Source organism: Zootoca vivipara, chromosome Z1, assembly GCF_965207765.1.
Source record: "Zootoca vivipara chromosome Z1, rZooViv2.hap1.1, whole genome shotgun sequence".
Classification (NCBI taxonomy): Eukaryota; Metazoa; Chordata; class Lepidosauria; order Squamata; family Lacertidae; genus Zootoca; species Zootoca vivipara.
The window spans coordinates 74,396,780-74,415,308 of NC_142583.1; the positions used below are offsets into that span (position 1 = coordinate 74,396,780).

An 18,529-nucleotide genomic window follows, 5' to 3' on the forward strand; every position below is an offset into this window, starting at 1 on the left:
CCACCGCCCTTAAATGCTGCTCTTTTTCCTGGAGCTCTCTCACCTGTTCCGCAAGTTGTAGCCGGTCGTCCTGGACCTTCTTAGTCTCCTCTTTAGCTGCCTTCAATTCTCCCTGCGCCTGCAGCGACAGCTGTTGCAGTTCTAGCTGGGCTTGCTCAGCGATCTGCCGCCACTTCTCCGCCTCTGACACGCTCATCCCGGCAACTCCAAAGTAGCCCAAAAATGATTAGGAGGTTGCTGTCACAGTGGCCGGAGTGGACTACTTCAGAGTAACGACGCTACGCAGCTCTGCATTTTATTCTTTTATTGGTGCTGCGTATTTACAGTGCTCAAGTCATTGCTATTTACACGGAGCGATGTTGTCAGTCGGTTTCAGAACCTCCTAATGGCTTTTGGCGCGTCTTTCTCCAACACAAAAGCTTTGGCAGACCCATCCTCTTGCCCCTCCTCTTCCTGCGTAATTCTGGAGTTGGGGGGATGGGTCTTCCCCCCTTACTTGCCCCTTCCTGTCCCACCTGGGACCCTGGCTCCTCTACCTTGCCTGAGCCTCGGACACGACTTCCTGCTTCCCCACTGGAATCGGAACTCTCCCTGCTTTCCCCTTTGCTCGGGGACGGGCTTGAACTCAGGAGGGGAGGGACTTCGCGATATCCCCTGTCCCTCACAGTTATCAATGCCTCTCGATTAAAATTATCGTTTTATCTCTCTTTCTTTTTCGCAAACTGAGGTTGTTGTTTTTCTTACAACCAAGCAGGGTATTGATTTGATGAAATGAACAAATAAATGTTCATGTGGCAGCACATTCCAAAAGGCAGAAAGACCCACCTGACTGCCTAGCCCTGGGAACCCAAATAAAAAGAATCACTCGATTTCTTACCCACCCTTTACCCCAAGGTCGCAGGGCGGGTCACAAGAATTTAAAGCTCAATATTAAAAGCATATTAGAAGCAGTATTCTTTTGTAAGGTAAGATTTTAAAAGTGCAATGTGGTAAACACAACCAAGCAATGAAAATTGCAACACACGCACAAAACAAAACAAAACAAAACTTTCTCTCTCTGTGTGTGTAACTGTTATTAAAATTTCCAAATATTTTCACAACAACCTTCAAGTCAAGTAATTACATCATTTCATAAGCTGACTTCCTACCCTCACCACCGTGTTTTTACTCAAACCTTTTCTCCTGCGTTACATCTTTATTCATTACAAAAAGTTCCTCTATTGCAATTATTTCGTTATTTTTCTTCCGCTGCTTTTATCCCGACTGGACCTGCTGAATTACTGGACTGCTGTCGCTTAGTGGAGAGCAGTTCCCATTTCAGATTTCTCGTGGCAATGCAGCCCCCCTTTCTGCTCTCGTGTGTCCCATTTCCAAATCCCCCCCCAAGTTCTCCTCTGGGTGTTGCCTGAGATAACCCCACGTCCTTCACAACCCAAAAACACCACAAGCCCCAGCAGCCTCTTGCTCCTCCCAGGGCGCAAGGCAAGCAGTTTTCACCCCAAAGCTCCAGGAACAAAATATGCTGAAGCAGCACCTCCGAAACACAGGAAGCGGGGGGGGGGTTGGGGTGTGTGTAGAAGAGAAGAGGGACATGGCCGCTGCGTGAGCCCCTGCATGCTCCATGGTCTGCTCAAAGGCAGGATGCGCTCCACAACTGGTTCGCCGCTGATCTGGGAGGACTGAAGCCTTTCCCGTGTTTGATTATTTGTAGAAATCATTCCTTTGTTCCTTGCTACAAAGACCATTGTTGGCTCATTGGAAGCCTGGCTGCTTTGGCAAATTGTCCAGGCGTTTCCTGAATCCCACGCCAGCCAGCCCCCCCCCCAAACCCTCAAAGAGGTTTGGGACCAGCGCAAGGAAGTCCCCTTCCCCTGGCAGACCAGGTCCTGCTACGCAAGCTGTGCAGCTGGGACACACCCTTGCCAACCTGGGTACCCAAGACACACGCGTACGCCAACCTCACAGCGCCCCAGAGGTCCTGGCAGTTGCTGCCCCCCCCCTCCCAGCACAGTTGACTGCAGCGAGCTCTTTGAAACAAGGTTCCTCTGCGGCAGGATCCCCCAAACTTGGGATGCCAGCTGTTGATGGACTACAACTCCCATCAGCCCTAGCTAGCAGGACCAGATGGTCAGGGATGATGGGAATTGTAGTGTAGCTGGAGACCCCACGGTTGGGAGTTGGGAGAGCCAAGGCTCTAGCTTCTTCTCTCCCCCCCCCCCCTGCAGTGTTTGAAATTCCCTGGGCACATTTTGCTAGGGCGCAGGTCCGACTGCGACCACATGGAGATTTCTGGGCGCCAGGTTGGCAACGGATGTGGCCATCAGGCCAGTTGATTCATCGTGCGCAGCAAAAGACATGCGCCCCCCCTTGAGCTTCTGAGCTGCCATGGGAATCCTAGACAGAATAATGTATGGACCCATCCAGCCCAGCATCCTGGTCTCATGGTAGACAACCAGCTGTCTCTTCTGGGAAGTGTGCAAGCAGGACCCCCCCTCTCCATGGTCTCCAGCAACTGGCAGCCCCAAGCCTTCCTGCCTCCAGCTGTGGGGCCAAATATCCTACCAAAGAAGTGGAGCTCTTCAGCTTTTGTTTGAGCAGAGGAGAACTGGATCCAGTTTCAGGCCAGGTCAGGACAGGTGGGAACAGCCAAGGTCAGGGCAGAGGAGAGCATCCATTTCATTCACCAAGGCCATCACACCAAGGGACTCCAAGCCTTCCAGGGGAGCAGAAGACAGACTGCAAGAGGCCTTTAAACCCCCCCCCCCCGAAAGGACTGTGAGGCAGGAGAGTCCTCCCCAGTCCAGCCGCCACAGTCAGGGGGCCTTCAAATGGCCTCCAGCTCTCAGCAAGTTCTCCTTTCCTACACACACAGACCTGACGTCCTCCAGCTGTTTGGGACTATGACTCAAGGCAATGGACAGCGAGGGCCGCCCAGCTCCCCTCCAGGGGTCAGCACGCTGCAGGCCAGAAGCACAGACAACATAAGAAGGTAGTCAGAGCCAGCTGGATCAGGCCCATGGCCCATCTAGCCCAACATCCTGTCCCCACAGGGGCCCCAGCGGGAAACAAGCAAGGAGGATTCCAGCCCAGGAGCATCTCTGAGCACCTGCAATTCCCACCTGCAGCTGATCTTCAGAAGCATCGCTGTGGAAACACAGCAGAGCAAGTGTGGCTGGGAGCCCCCAATAGCCCCCTCCCTCCTTCCATGAATCCTCTTTTATTTTTATTATTTATTACATTTATATACCAACCTCCACCTGAATATCACAGGGCGCTTTGAAGTACAAAAGCACAAAATAGATAACATAACAGCCGCAAAACAACAACTCCCCAACACACACACACACACACACACACACACACACATTCTTTCATTAGCCAAAGGCCTCGAGAAGAGGAACATTTTCACCTGGAGCCTAAAACAATATAATGACGGCGCCAGGCACACCTCCCTGTTTAGGGAAGTTTTTAATGTTTAATGCTGTATTGTGTTTTTAATCTTTGGTTGGGAGCCGCCCAGAGTGGCTGGGGAAACCCAGCCAGATGAGCAGGGTATAAATAATAAAGTATTATTATTATTATTATTATTATTATTATTATTATTATTATTATTATTATTCCACAAACAGGAAGCCACTGCAGAAAAGGCCCCGTTCTTGTGTTGCCACCCTCTGGACCTCATGTGGAATGAACACATGAAAAGGGCCTTAGATGATGAATGCAAAGCCCAGGACAGTTCATATGGGGAGAGGCCCTTCTCACGGTATTGCGGTCATGAGCTGTTTAAGGCTTTATAGGTCAGAACCAGAACCTGGAATTGCGCCCGGAAGCCAGTCGGCAGCCAATGCAGTCGGGCCAGGACTGGCGTTCTATGCTCAAGCCGTCTTGCAATGGTGAGTAATCGGACGTCTGCATTCTGAACCGTCTCCAGAGGCAGCCCCACATAGGATGCGTTGCAGCAATCTAACCTAGTGGTTAGATCTGAAGCCGTCCAGACTCATCCCCAGCTCCCAACACAGACACCAACCACCCTTCCAGGCGGCTTTCGCTTGTCCCCAAGGACAGGGAGCCCCGTTGCAGAAATCTGCGGCAGCCCAAGACGGAGGCGGGGAAAACAGGGACCCAGGAGAGCGAAAACAGGGCAGCAGCTGCCCAGAGGAGTCCCCCCCTCCCCATGGAAAAGCCTGCCAGGAACAGGGGCAGCCGGTGAGTCAGGGAAAATCTTTCCACTCCGAGGAGGGTGGAGACCCTGGGCTGCCAAAACAAACATGTTGTCCGCTTCAGCCAGGCTGTGTATCTTTGACCAGCAGAAACACAGGTCTCTCCAAGAGCAGCTACACCAAATCCGCCCGTCCCCCTTTTCTTTTTCTTTCATTGCAGACTGAGCTCAGGTCTGTCCACATGCAAAACGCACACTAGATTCAGGTTCCGTCCCCTCGAAAAACAAGCAGAACCACGAGAAGCCAGCAGCAGGAACGCAGACCAAAGTCAGGCTGGTATTTGTTTTATTTAAGAAAACCCGCCGTCATCCCCCCTGACCTTTTTGCCCACCCCCCCCCCCCGGCAAAGGATGGGTGGATCCTTGGCCTGCTGCCCCCAGAAACTTTGGCCCAGCTCAGATGCCCCAACAAGGCAAACATGCTCTTGAAAGGGAATCGACAACCCTTCCCCCCCCCAAGCAAACCGCAAACCCCTGCAAATAAATAATAAAACCCTGCAAAGAAATTGCTTTCCATATGTGACAGTTTGGCTGCATTTCCTGCAAAAGCAAAGGGGGGGGGTAATTACGGTGCTTGGAAGAGGTTCCCCTCCAGGCCTAGAGGCAACCACCTGTCTGGCAGGGGGGCGATTCTCTTTCTCTTATCTTCCCCCCCCCCTGCCATATCCTGACTCAGAGCATCTGTTGCCTCCCCTTTGGCTCCAACAGGATGTCTGCTTCTGTCACTGGGCTCCTGGGAACAGATGGGGGGGGATCAATTTTTTGATTTAAATAGGGTTTTTTTTATTTCAATCGCATTTTTAAAATAAAAATGCTTTTGGAGGAAAAATCTTTCTAAAGATCCTTTTCTATTTAAGTTACATTATGGTCCAAAGGCTACTCATCAGGAAAGAAGGATTTGTTTGCTAAAACTCAATCAAAGTTTTTTCTTAATTGTTTAACCACATCAGTTAACAAACATGGATGCATATGCTATAATGTTTATTGTTTTAGTTAAATAAATTGCTATAAAGGAAATGATTTTTTTTCTCCTTCCAATAAAGTACAGCAGAAAAGCTGTCCAAACAGTTAGCTGATTGAACCTCACGATAATTTCATAATTATCTGTCTATGTAATGGTTAGTTCTCAAACTTAATCCGTTCCGGAAGTCTGTTCCAAAACCAAAGCGTTCCAAAACTAAGGCGTGCTTTCCCACAGAATGTCATGCAAAGCGGATTAATCCGTTCCAGACTTTTAGAAACAACCTCTAAAACAGCAATTTAACATGAACTTTATACTATCTAACGAGACCACTGATCCCTAAAATGAAAGCAATAAAGAATGTCCTGCAGTCCCACAATCAATCCATCAGTAGCTGAACTGGGTTCCACACAGTCACAAAAACAAAACAAAAAAAAGAGCTACAAAAACAAAAATGCAAAATAAATAGCAAAAAGAGACAGACCTCAGTGTAACACTCAAGACGGAAGTGTGGCGCTCAAAACCGAGCACATTCAGCTTTCAAAATAAGTTCGCAAACCGGAACACTTACTTCCGGGTTTGCAGTGTTTGGGTTCCAAGGTGCTTGAGAACCAAGGGGGCCACTGTACCCTAAACAAATCGGTAATGTTGGATATCACTGTAAAAACTACGCAGAAAATTTATTATTCCAAAAATAATAAACCTTCATCTGTTTGTCAGTATTAAGATTATACCAGCAAGAATGAGTCTTTCTGAAACAAAACAAAACAAATTCATTTAAATCAAGTCTTACTGACTCATGATTTAAATCGATCTGAATCCAATCCACCCTGGAACAGATCTGTTTGCAGAGCTCTGGGTCGCGGGAGGCAGGAGCAGGCGCCCCTCTGTGGATTCCCTCTGCCGCAGGAGCAGCACTGCGGGGGTCCTCCTCCCTGCCCCCTCCCTGCACCCGCTTCTCTGCTTGGCATAAACACCCAGAGCTCCTCTTTCGCCCCGAGGTCCCTGGGGCATCTTGGCCCCCAGCCTGGACAAAGGACAGCACAGGGCCAGGCAGCCGGGGGAGACTGGCAGGTTGGTGATCCCACAACCAACTCTCAAGTCCGCCCTCTGCCCCTTCGCCTTGCAAGGCATACCTTGCAGGGGGTGGGCAAGCAGGCAGGGGAAGGTAGCCAGACAGGCGGACGGATGGACAGACAGAAAGATAAGACAGCCCTGGCCACGGAATGACGGCACCTTGCAGACCTTCCCATCACGAAAGAGAAGAAAAAACTGTTTTTGCTACAACTGCGGCAAGGACATATAATAATAATAATAATAATAATAATAATAATAATAATAATAATAATAATTTATTTATACCCCGCCCATCTGGCTGGGTTTTCCCAGCCACACTCGGCGGCTTCCAACTGAATATTAAAACAGTACAGCATTAAACATTAAAAACTTCCCTAAACAGGGCCGCCTTCAGTTGTCTTCTAAAAGTAAAATAGTTGCTTATTGCCTTGACATCTGCTGGGGGGGTGGGCGTTCCACAGGGCGGGTGCCACTACCGAGAAGGCCCTCTGTCTGGTTCCCTGTAACCTCACTTCTCGCAATGATGGAAAAGTACTGAAATTAGACTAAAGAAGAGTGGCAAGGAAAACCGATAGAATAGGCTGAAATGGCAAAATTAACGGGAAGACTTCGAGATAAAGACAATAGACCCGGCATGTCCAAAGTCCGTTTCAGGGGCCTAATGCGGCCCCGTGGCAATTTACTTCCTGGGGTAAAATTCTAAAAAAACCAACAACCCTCAACTTCAATCCTAAACAAAGCTTAACAACTATGGTGGCCCTTTGGTCAGTCCTCACGGCCCTTCACTTCATCATATCTGGCCCTCTTTGAAAGAAGTTTGGACACCGCTGCAATAGAGACTTTAAAGAGGACTGGGAACCATTTATGTTATAACTAGTGTATTTCAGCCCGTTTAATAACGGGCGCTAGAACATCCTGGGGTTCGGAGAAGCGCTTGCGCAGCGCTTCTCCGAACCCTGGGACCTGTCCTTGCTGTCGGTGGCAGGGGGACAGGAACGGAGGAGGAGAAAGCGCTGCGTTCTCCTCCTCCGTTCCTCTCCCCCAGCCGCCGACAGGAAGGACGCGCGCACTCTCCCCCCCTGCCTCCTCCAACCGCCGCTCCTCACGGCCAGGGAGGGTTGTGAGGAGGCCTTCGCCGGCCTCCACCCTCGCTTCCCTGACGTGCCCTGCAGTGAGGCGGTGTCCGGCGGGAGCGGCGGTTGGAGGAGGCAGAGGGGGGGGGAGAGTGCGCGCGCGCAGTCTCTGCTGTCCAATCCCTGTATCTCTGGGGCACATGCGCAGTGACCCAGGGACACACGGGACAGCTTGGACGCAGGGACAACTTGGACATTATTATATAGGATTACAGAATCAATGTAAAGAAATGGACTCACCAGCAGAGTTTGATCAAACACTTGCAATTAACAAAATAACTTAGGAATAGAAATAGGATGTTAAAACGATGAGCAGAAGAATTATTTTTTTAAAACGTTAAAGAATCAGAATTAACCAACAAGCAGGTAGACAATATGCCAAAAAACCAGAAACGGAAAGTTGAGGGAAGTCATGGGTTTTGGGGGTTTTTTTAGGATTCGTGATTATCTTGTTTTTGAAATGATGATTGTGATGCTGATAAAATTGTAAAACCTAATATATATGTATTTTTAAAGAACTTTCTGTCACCGAAACAAACAAGCAATGAGGGATCTTGCATTAAGAGTAGGGATATCGGAGGAGTCCAGCAAAAACGGAATATGGAGCGGAAACTGCCAATTTTCGTTTACTCAACCCACTGAACACGATGGGAAGCCGCCCCGTGGTCTATCGAGAGAGACTTCTTGCATTTGGACAGCGCAGCAAGCTGTGGTTTGCCCCGGCAGAAGCTGTTTACTAATTCAGCGCATTTCAAGCCATAATTAAGATTAACCACCGCCTGCCAGGTCTGAATGCTGCAGAAGAGGAAATCTTCCCCATGAGAAGGGGCCGTGGCCGGTCCAGAATCCTCTTGAGGTCAAGGGCCAGATGCACCTCCTCCTCCTCAAGGCCTTCTCGGTGGTGGCGCCCACCTTGCGGAACGCCCTCCCATCAGATGTCAAGGAAAGAAACAACTATCGGACTTTTACAAGACATCTGAAGGCAGCCCTGTCTAGGGAAGTTTTTAATGTTTGATGTTTTATTGTGTTTTTAATATTCTGGCTGGAGTGGCTGGGGAAACCCAGTCAGATGGGCATGGTGTTGTTGTTGTTGTTATTATTGTTATTATTATTATTATTATTATTATTATTATTATTATTATTATTATTATTTTCTCCAATTGGAGCGTTCACAGGCCAGTGCTTCCCAGTTGTCAGTGTTTATACTACTGTACATTTTTTTAGATTTGCCTTGAGAGAGTCTTTAAACCTCTTTTGTTGACCCCCAGCATTACGCTTTCCATTTTTAAGTTCGGAATAGAGTAGTTGCTTTGGAAGACGATCATCAGGCATCTGCACAACATGACCAGTCCAACGAAGTTGAGGTTGAAGAATCATTGCTTCAACACTGGTGATCTTTGTTTCTTCCAGTTACCCCATGCGGGACTGGGCAAACCCCTGTGATGAACCGTGGTTTTAGCCTGACATCTGAACGCAGCCAGAGTTCGGAAACAAACCCTGCGTCCTCAAATACACCCCCCTCCCACCTCGAAAGCCTTCTCCTGTGCTCTCAAACAGTGGGAGAAGTTTGAAACCGAAGGGGGCAGCTCCACAACTGCTCAGTCCGAAGGCAGACTGGGGTGGGGTGGGTGGTGAAGCAGCTGAAGCAGCTGGCCGCTAGCTGGCCCACCCCCCTCCCTCCAGTCTCTGGGCCCCTCCTTGCCGAAATAGGCTGCTCTCAGCAAAAAACCAACCGCTGACCTCAGAGCAAAGTGCGCAGGCTCCTTACGCTGGTGAGCAGATAGTCCAAGCAAAAAAATTAAAGGGGGGCAGGAAGGGAGGGGTGCTTGCTTGCAACACACCCAACTGGCAGCTGGTGGGGGGGGGCGAAGGAAGGCAGCAGAAACGGCCTCCAGGGCATTCCAGGGAGTCTTTCTGCAAACACCCACACAAACTCTCACATGCTGGGTGGGGCAGGGCAGCCGGGGGGGGGACGGGGGGGAGCCGCTCTTGGAGAGCTCAGCAGAAGATTTGATGGAGCCTCTCTCAAGCCTCACAGGAAGAACCTTCCTCAGCCATAGCAGCCCCCCTGGCCCTCCTCTTCCTCCTCCTCCTCGCAAGAGTGGGGCTCTGGCCTGCCTCTTTCCTGCAGTTTGCAAACCTTCTCCTGCCACCAGCAGAGATCACGTCTACAGCAGCAGCAGCAGCAGCCCATACGACATGCACACACTCACACAGAGACACACAGGCACACTCTTCTCCCAAAGGTGCACAAGGGTGAAGACTAGGGTCCAATTGCCCCCCCAGCAGCGTCAAGGCCATTCCTGCAACGTCCAGGGGCTCACAGCCACACACACAGAATCTGAGCGCAGGCGGGGGGCTTCCCCCTTCGGAGTCGGGGGGGCCTTCCCCCCACCACACCCCACCCCGCCAGAGCCGAGGCGCAAGTGCCTTAAGCCCTGAACAGCCGCCCATTGTCTGCTCACATGCCTGGGCTTTGGAGCTTAGCACCAAATATGACCGGGAGGAGAAGCGCCGTGGGAAAATGAGGCTTTGCATGACCCCCCCCCCCCAAGCACCAGAAGAAGGGGGGCACTGTGGGAACCGGGACGCACCTGTTGAATAAGGTGCTGCAGAAGGCAAAACAGCAGCCAGACCTGAGCCCCCAGAGGAAATGCCAGGAATGGGGGGGGGGGAGGGAGAAGCAGAGTCCGGCCTGGTGGGCCTGGAATGCCCTGAAGAGGATGCCAACCCTCGTTCAGCATTGGCAGCCGGTGATTTGACAGGCTTCAAGTTACAAACACACACACAAGGCAAAGAGGGGACCTGAGGCCTGGAAGAAATGGAGGGAGAGAGAGAGAGAGAGAGAGAGAGAGAGAGAGAGAGAGAGAGAGAGAGAGAGAGAGAGATTGTGGTCCAGCACCTGGTTCTGATGCCATTGGGGGAAACTCACAAGCGAGACGTGAGCACAAGAGACCTCTCCGCACTTGCAATTCCCCAGCATTCAGAGAAAACTGTGGCATCCACTTGACTCTGAACACTCCCTACAAGCCCCTGCAGAGAGAGGGGCTACTATTGAGAGCAGAACATGTGAAAAGGATCTAGGAGTCCCGGTAGACCACAGACTTGACATGAGTCAGCAGTGTGATGCAGCAGCTAAAAAAGCCAATGCAATTCTGGGCTGCATCAATAGGAGTATAGCATCTAGATCAGGCATCCCCAAACTCGGCCCTCCAGATGTTTTTGAATTACAATTCCCATATTCCCCGACCACTGGTCCTGTTAGCTAGGGATCATGGGAGTTGTAGGCCAAAACATCTGGAGGGCCGCAGTTTGGGGGTGCCTGATCTAGATCTAGGGAAGTAATAGTACCACTGTATTCTGCTCTGGTCAGACCTCACCAGGAGTACTGTGTCCAGTTCTGGGCACCACAGTTCAAGAAGGATACTGACAAGCTGGAACGTCTCCAGAAGAGGGCAACCAAAATGGTCAAAGGCCTGGAAACGATGCCTTATGAGGAACGGCTTAGGGAGCTGGGTATGTTTAGCCTGGAGAAGTGAAGGTTAAGGGGTGATATGATAGCCATGTTCAAATATATGAAAGGATGTCATATGGAGGAGGGAGAAAGGTTGTTTTCTGTTGCTCCAGAGAAGCGGACACGGAGCAATGGATTCAAACTACAGGAAAGAAGATTCCACCTAAACATTAGGAAGAACTTCCTGACAGTAAGAGCTGTTCGGCAGTGGAATTTGCTGCCAAGGAGTGTGGTGGAGTCTCCTTCTTTGGAGGTCTTTAAGCAGAGGCTTGACAGCCATCTGTCAAGAATGCTTTGATGGTGTTTCCTGCTCGGCAGGGGGTTGGACTGGGTGGCCCTTGTGGTTTCTTCCAACTCTATGATTCTATGATTCTTCAGGACCTGCCCCCAAGAGGACTTGCTAAAGGTTGGCCCTGCAGGTGGAGGTTCCCTCCCCCCCCCCCGCACCACAGGCCTTTGTCCTGCCTTTGTGGGGGGGCTTTATGTGCTCAAGGAAGTCAACATCCCAAAAGATCAGAGGAAAATATCCAAGGATTCCTAAACTGAGATCTACTCAATGCCCTGGCAGGGAGGCAGAACGCAAATCAAGAGCAGAGAATCATCAAATTTCAAAGGTGGGGGGGAGCCCAGGGACCATCTAGTCCAGCCCCCTGCAATGCAGAAGTCTCAGCCGGAGACTTCTCCCCAGAGAAGCTAGGGCAGGTCTGTGCCATCACCAGCCGGCTGCAACATCAAGCGACGACTTGCTGCCTATGAGAAGGGAGCGTGGGAGGAGCAGCCCCGACTCCACCTCCTAGGCGTCACTGCCATGCTCAGGAGGAGAGAAACGGGTTCTCCCTCTTCACCCACTAGCCATGGGGCTCCAAAGGTTTGGGGATATGGGGTTTTTGTGGAACCCACAGAACTGAACCCCCGTGCAAGAAACAATACTCGGCGGCTCAGAAAAAGCCAGCTGCACCTAGTCAAGAGCACTGTCCACTCCAGGGAGCCAGGAAATGAGGATGGGGAGGACACAGAACTAACTGTAGCATCCAAAGGGTTTCCAAGGGTCATCTAGTCCAACCCTCCGCAATGCAGGAATATTCAGGTGGAGCTCTGGTGCTGACACAGCTGCCCCTTGGCTCAAGTTAACCCTTCAGCTCTTTTGCCAAAATGAATTAAAAGCTTCTTTTTGAAGTTAAAATAAACAAAAAGTCCCCCCCACAAGGGGAGGGGAGGGGAGGGTTAACCCTTCAGCAATGATAGCCACCCTAGCTCAGGCTTACTTGTAGCATCAGCTGAGGAAAATGTCCCCATTTGGAAGATCTCCAGGCCCTCGTGATAGCAGCAATCCCAGGAGCCGTCCTGGGGCAGAAAGCGGCTCAAAGGCTTTACAAGTCAGATAACAAATGTTGGAAAAGGAAGGAACCTATTTTCATATGTGGTGGGAATATAAGAAAGTGAAATGCTTGTGGGGCATGATATATAATGCAATTAAGAAAATGCTGAAATATACATATTTTAAAAAACCAGAAGTTCTCCTATTGGGAATTGTAGGTACTGACATTAATAGACAGGATATTAAATTATTCCAATATGCAACAACGGCGGCAAGAATTCTACTAGCACAGAAGTGGATGCAATTACCGACAAAGGAAGAATGGTTAACAAAGTTGATGGCGTATGCGGAACCGGCTAAGATGACAGGAAGAATCCGAGAACAGCGAGACCAGAAGTTCATCAAAGACTGGATTAAATTTGTAAATATTTGACAATCATACTCAATTAAACACGTTAGCAGGTTTGTAAGAAGCTTTGTAAGTAAAGATATAAAAATATTTGTAGTGATGGAATTTATATACCGGTATTTTAAAAGTGATGGTATAAATGCAATGGTTAAGTAGTGAAAACGCAGAGATGTGAATGGGAAAATAGAAAATCATAAGGAAGGTTTGAAGGCAGAGGGCCTTCTCGGTGGTGGCGCCTGCCCTGTGGAACGCCCTCCCATCAGATGTCAAAGAGGAAAACAGCTACCAGATTTTTAGAAGACATCTGAAGGCAACCCTGTTTAGGGAGGCTTTTAATGTTTAATAGATTATTTTATTTCATTTTTCTGTAAGTAATGGCCCTAAAAAGCCAAAATGTATTATATATGAAGAGAGATTGTACTGAAAAGTATTGCTGAAAAATAAATAAAAATAATTTGGGGGGGGGGGGGAGAAAGCGGCTCAAAGGCTTCCGAGTGCCGATTCCCTCCCTCGCCCCAAGATCTCTCTGGGTGATTGTGGGTTTCGACAGCGCCAGGAAATCCCTCCGCAGAGTCGGAAAGGAGGTCTTGCAGCAACAGCAGCCTCCGCCACCCGTGCAAAGATTGCACCACAGCCGCCCAAGCGGGGCAAGGAAGAGGGCGATGGCGACACCCACAGGATCCTCCTGCAGGGACCCCAGGAGGAAGGAAAGAGGAACAGGAGGGGCCCTGGAGGGAGGGTGCCCCCAGGCAGGCAGGCAGGGCTGAGGGGAGCAGCCCATCGCCCAGCAGGCTCCTCTCGCAGCTTTGAAGGCTCTTCTGAGCCAGACTTTGTTGTTGTTTAGTCGTTTAGTCGTGTCCGACTCTTCGTGACCCCATGGACCAGAGCACGCCAGGCACTCCTGTCTTGCACTGCCTCCCGCAGTGGAAGCCAGACTCCCTGGCCCCAAATGCAGGGAGACGCTGCCTTCCATCTCCCCCAGAGGCATCTCCCCCAGGGGCTGAAAGGGGGAACATGGAGAGGAGAGGAGCCCAGTGTTGGGGTGGGGGGGTGTTCTTTGATGCAGCCGTTCAGCGCTGGGTCAACAGATCATGGGGACGAAAACAAGTGAAGGCTGGGGGACTTGGGGATAAGAACAGAAGAACTCGGAAACAAATGTTGAAAAGTACTTTTCAAAAAAAAAAAAAGAGAGAGTCCCTTTTGCTGGGGAAAATTCAGACGGAAATTTCCAGGTGTCAAAAACAGGCTATTTATGTATTCCACTCCTGTGGCCGGCGTTTTCTTAGCCCCAAAACGGAAAACAAGCAAGGTCCCAGCTGAAGAAGAATGGCAACTTAAACCGATGGAATATGCACAACTCGCAGACTTAACATATAGAATAAGAGAACAAGAATACCGTATCTCTAAAGAAGATTGGAAAATGTTTAATGAAGATATGGGTGTAAATTGTGTACACTTGAAAACGTGGGCAGCATTAAGATAAATTTGACAGAGTAAATGAGCTTTGATGGCTGCAATAATGGAACAATGAATGGTTTAGTATGTGTCAAATATGCAGGAATCTATGGCATGCAAATTGAACCATGGAAGGAGGAGAAGGGAAGTCACTGATATTTTAAGGTTGTTCAAATGAATATTCTAAAATAGAAAAAAATTATACCAAAAAAGAACATAAGGAGAGTCTCCTGGATCAGACAAAGGCCCCATCGAGCGCAGCACCTTGATCTCCCAGTGGCCGGCCAGATGCCTATGGGAAACCTGCAAGCAGGATCCGAGCACAAGAGCCACTCCTGCATTGCAGGGGGTTGGACTAGATGACTCTTGGTGTCCCTTCCAACTCTGCAATTCTCTGGTTTTAGGAACTCTCCCCTCCTGTGCCTCCCAGCAGCTGGTATTCAGAAGCATTTCTGCCTCCAACTGGGGTGCCCTCTGCGCATTAGTGCCCTCAGTGTGCAAACCAATTGGGGGAGGGCGACCAAGAGGCTGGTGCCTGGATAAGGGGAGCCCCCCCCCTGTAGTTCAGGAGCAGAACACCTGCTCTGCATGCAGAAGGGCCCTGGTTCCGTCCCCAGAAGCATCTGCTGGCAGTGCTAGAAGTGTCTCCTGGAGAGCCACTGGCAGTCAAGGGGTGAGACCTGAGCATGATGGACGCATGGTCGGATGCTGCAAAAATCATCTCCCTCCGTTCCTCAATCCCAACTTTGGTGCAGAGAATTAGGCAGGATGAGGAAGCTGAGTCCAGGCACACCCAGGACTCTGCAAGGATCAGCTGCTCCTGCCAACACAGGGGCAAGAGCAAGGGGCAAATGGGGGTACACACACACACACACACACACACACACACACCCCACACACTCCACGTGGTCCTCGTTGCCAGAGGACTATTGCGGTCATCAATTGCCAACTGATGTGATCGGCTGTGGTCCCTCTCCAAGGCTGGGCCCACCTTGATGCGCCTTGGGCTCTCAGATTCTGAAGGGACCCCGATGCTCGGGAGAAGCCCTGTCCGGGGTCCCTTCGGAACCCCCCCCAAGGAGGCTGCAAAGGCTGCTTCTCTCGCCTCCAAAGTGCTCTTAGGGAGCGCTCCCTACCAGTGGAGACTCAATCCATCTTCTTGACAGTTCAGACAAAGCCCTTCGCCACGCGAGGGGAATAAGCGAGCTGCTCTCCAAGACCGGGCTTCTGCCACTTCTCTGGCTCTGCCAGCCAGACGCATTTTGCAAAATGAGAAACAGGAACACACACAGGAAGCACCTTAGTCTGCCCAACGGCCCCATTAGGAGGAGGAGGAGGAGGAGGAGATCGAAATCCAGAAAGGCCACTCGTCCTCCCTGCAGACACAGCCTGGCTCTGCTTGCCAAGCTCCAGCCCTTGCAGATCTTTCACGCTGGGTCAAAACAAGGAGGCGGCCAGGCCAGCGCCAGCGCCAGCAGCAGCCAAGGCCAGGGACCAGGCAGAGGGATGGCTCAGAAGCAGGACATTTCCATTCCCAGGCGAGGGGCAGCCAACAAAGGAGTTGGAAGGAGAAAATTAACGGATGTGCAGCAAAATCAGGTGCATCTAGAATGCCACAGATTGTTGGGTTGGGAAGTCTGTAGAGAAATTTTGTATGGTGGGAAACGTATGATGTGTAAACAGAAAAAAATGGATAATGCATTTTTTGGGTAGAAACCACATCAGACCCACCAAGCAAATGCCCTCAATAGGATTTCTGGAAGCATTATTTATGGTTAATTTTTAGTCCCACCTTCTCATTTCATAGGAAATGCTCAGGATTCAGGTATTAGATAACAAGGTAAAAGAAAGGTAAAGGACCCGTGGCCAGTTAAGTCCAGTCAAAGGTGACCGACTAGAGGGTGTGGCGCTCATCTCACTTCAGGGCAAGGGAGTCGGCGTTTGTCCACAGACAGTTTTCTGGGTCATGCGGACAGCAGGATTAAACTGCTTCTGTGACGAGTGGCAGAGCGCACAGAAACTCTGTTTACCTTTCCGCCACAGCAGTACCTATTTATCTACTTGAGCTGGTGTACTTTCAAACTGCTAGGCTGGGAGGAGCTGGGACAGAGCAGCAGGAGATCGCCCCGTTGTCGATTAGATAACACAACCATAAAAGACATGTCTTGAAAAACACAAACCAGCAGCCTATGGAGAAGCAGCCATGACTCAGGAGGGGTACAAAATGCATCTTAGCTCAGGGGGAGCCAACATGGTGCCCCCTGGAAGCTGCTGGACTAAAGCTTCCCCCCTCAAACCCCCACCCACCAGCCAGGCTACGTGGGATGAAGGGGGTCCATGGCACACCTGCAGAGACCGCGTGTACAGGCATACCTCGGTTTAAGTACGCTTCAGTTTAAGTACTCCGCGGACCCGTCTGGAACGGATTAATCCACTTTCCATTACTTTCAATGGGAAAGCTCGCTTCAGGTTAAGTACGCTTTGGGTTAAGTACAGACTTCCGGAACCAATTGTGTACTTAAACCGAGGTACCACTGTACTAGTCCCGTCTTGGCTGAATGCACAAGTTGATTAAGTTGCAATAAGTCAGTTCAGCTCAGCTCGGCGTAACATTATGCAGCGGGTGTTTACATCACTCATCAAATTAAGCATCCCTGACCGATCTCCGCACTTACCCACACCAAGCGAAATTGGGCTCACAGCCGCAGCAACCTGAAGGGCAATGGGTAGGAACAACGGGCAGTGGCACCCAACTGTGGAATGCCCTCGCAAGGAGGCCCACCCGTCCTGTCTTCAAGCATCAGTGGCCTTTAAGAAGGAATTCAGGGTGGAATCATTATTACTCCTCTGCCCAACCCTCTAGCTTTCCTTTAGTGCTAGCAGCATTTTGCTGTTACTTAGGTTCGATTATAACATCAAGGGAAAGGTGCAAGACACACCTTTTAATAACACATAAATATTAAAATTAAAAAAATTGTCCAGTAGCACCTTAGAGACCAACTAAGTTTGTTCTGGGTATAAGCTTCCGTGCGCATGCACACTTCCTCAGATACCATAAATATTAATTAAATATTGATTCTTCACCCCATAGGAAGGGGTTAACTTTATTTGACTTATGCACAACTCATCACTCCTCAAAGAGCAACCTCGGTGGGCTGAAACTCCGGCTTGCAAGTTGTGCCTCAGCCTCTGGCCAGAACGGCCTCCCGGCTGCCGGTCCAGGAAGCTGAAAAGGCCCATTTCTTTCTGCTCACAAATGATTGCAAGTGGGTCGCACTGTCTCTACAGTCGGCCACAAGGTCGGTTGCAAGGAGCCAGGGTGGATAAAAATCAATGATTTTTTTAAAAAAATAAAAAAATGGATTTTTTTTTATTTAAATCAGATTTTTTTGATTTAAATCAATTTTTTTGATTTAAATTGGATTTTTTAAAATAAAATGCTTTTCGAGGAAAATATATTACCACCCAAAGGTTATTCCATCATGAAATAAAGATTAGTTTTTTTAATTATGTAGAATAAGGTTATATATGTTTAATTTTGGGGGTAAATAAATTCCATTAATCCATTCACAATGTCAGGCTCTTCCAGAGGTTTTTGTAAGATTATTGGGCAGTTTCTCTGCCTACAAGATATTATCACAGATGCTTGGTTTACTTTTGCAGTTCTCAAAACTGAATTTGACTCAGCAGAGATCACATTCCTCTTCTTCACAGCAAAAATGTTATAACATGAACAGAGTTGAGAAAAAGACCTTAATACTATTGTTCTACAAACCTATGAATACAGAATCAACCCCTTCAGTGCTAAGTTTCAAGAAGTTCAGTGAATAGAATAGAAACAATATTTTTCTGATTGTTTGGAGTGGACAGTATTTAAGTTTTTCATGTGTAGGCTGGGCTGACAGTCTAAGTTTCTTAAAATATATATATTTTGTTTTTGTTTAGCCAAATTAGTTAACAAACATGGATGTTTGTTTAAGCAAATAACATATGCTGTAATGTTATTGTTTCAGTTGAATAAATCTATTTAAATTGTTATTATTAAGGTGACGATTATTTTTCTCCTTCCTAAGTACAACAGTAAAGTTGTCCAAATATGAATAACCCATTAAACTGGGGATAAAAAACTAATATGAAAAGTTGTTATTCTAAAAATCTTCATCTACTTGCATATTCAAGTTATACCAGCAAGAATTAGTCTTTATGTAGAAAACTATGATTTAAATCAAGCCTTACTGACTAGTGATTTAAATCGTGATTTAAATCGTGATTTAAATCAGTTTGATTTAAATCAAATCCACCCTGCAAGGAGCGCATGTGCGCACATCCCAGCCTAGCAAGATGATGGTCAGAGAGCCAGCCTAAGACTCTCTGGAGCCCCCAAACGCAAACAAGCTGCAGGTCTGGTGGACTTCGCCATCAACTGCAGCACTCAAAGGCACA

At 49.0% G+C, this 18,529-nt stretch overlaps 1 protein-coding gene across 2 annotated transcripts in view; it reads right to left on the reverse strand.

The window, feature by feature from the left end:
* RAB11FIP5 (RAB11 family interacting protein 5) overlaps positions 1-18,529 on the reverse strand; it is a 60,409-nt gene that overhangs the window by 31,731 nt on the left and 10,149 nt on the right. The window contains exon 1 of one of the 2 annotated variants that reach the window (XM_088660764.1): positions 44-665. The exons of the other annotated variant lie outside the window; for it this stretch is intronic. The gene's annotated coding sequence lies outside the window, so the exon portion shown is untranslated. Of the gene's footprint in view, positions 1-43; positions 666-18,529 lie in introns of those variants that run through there. 2 annotated transcript variants of the gene reach the window in all.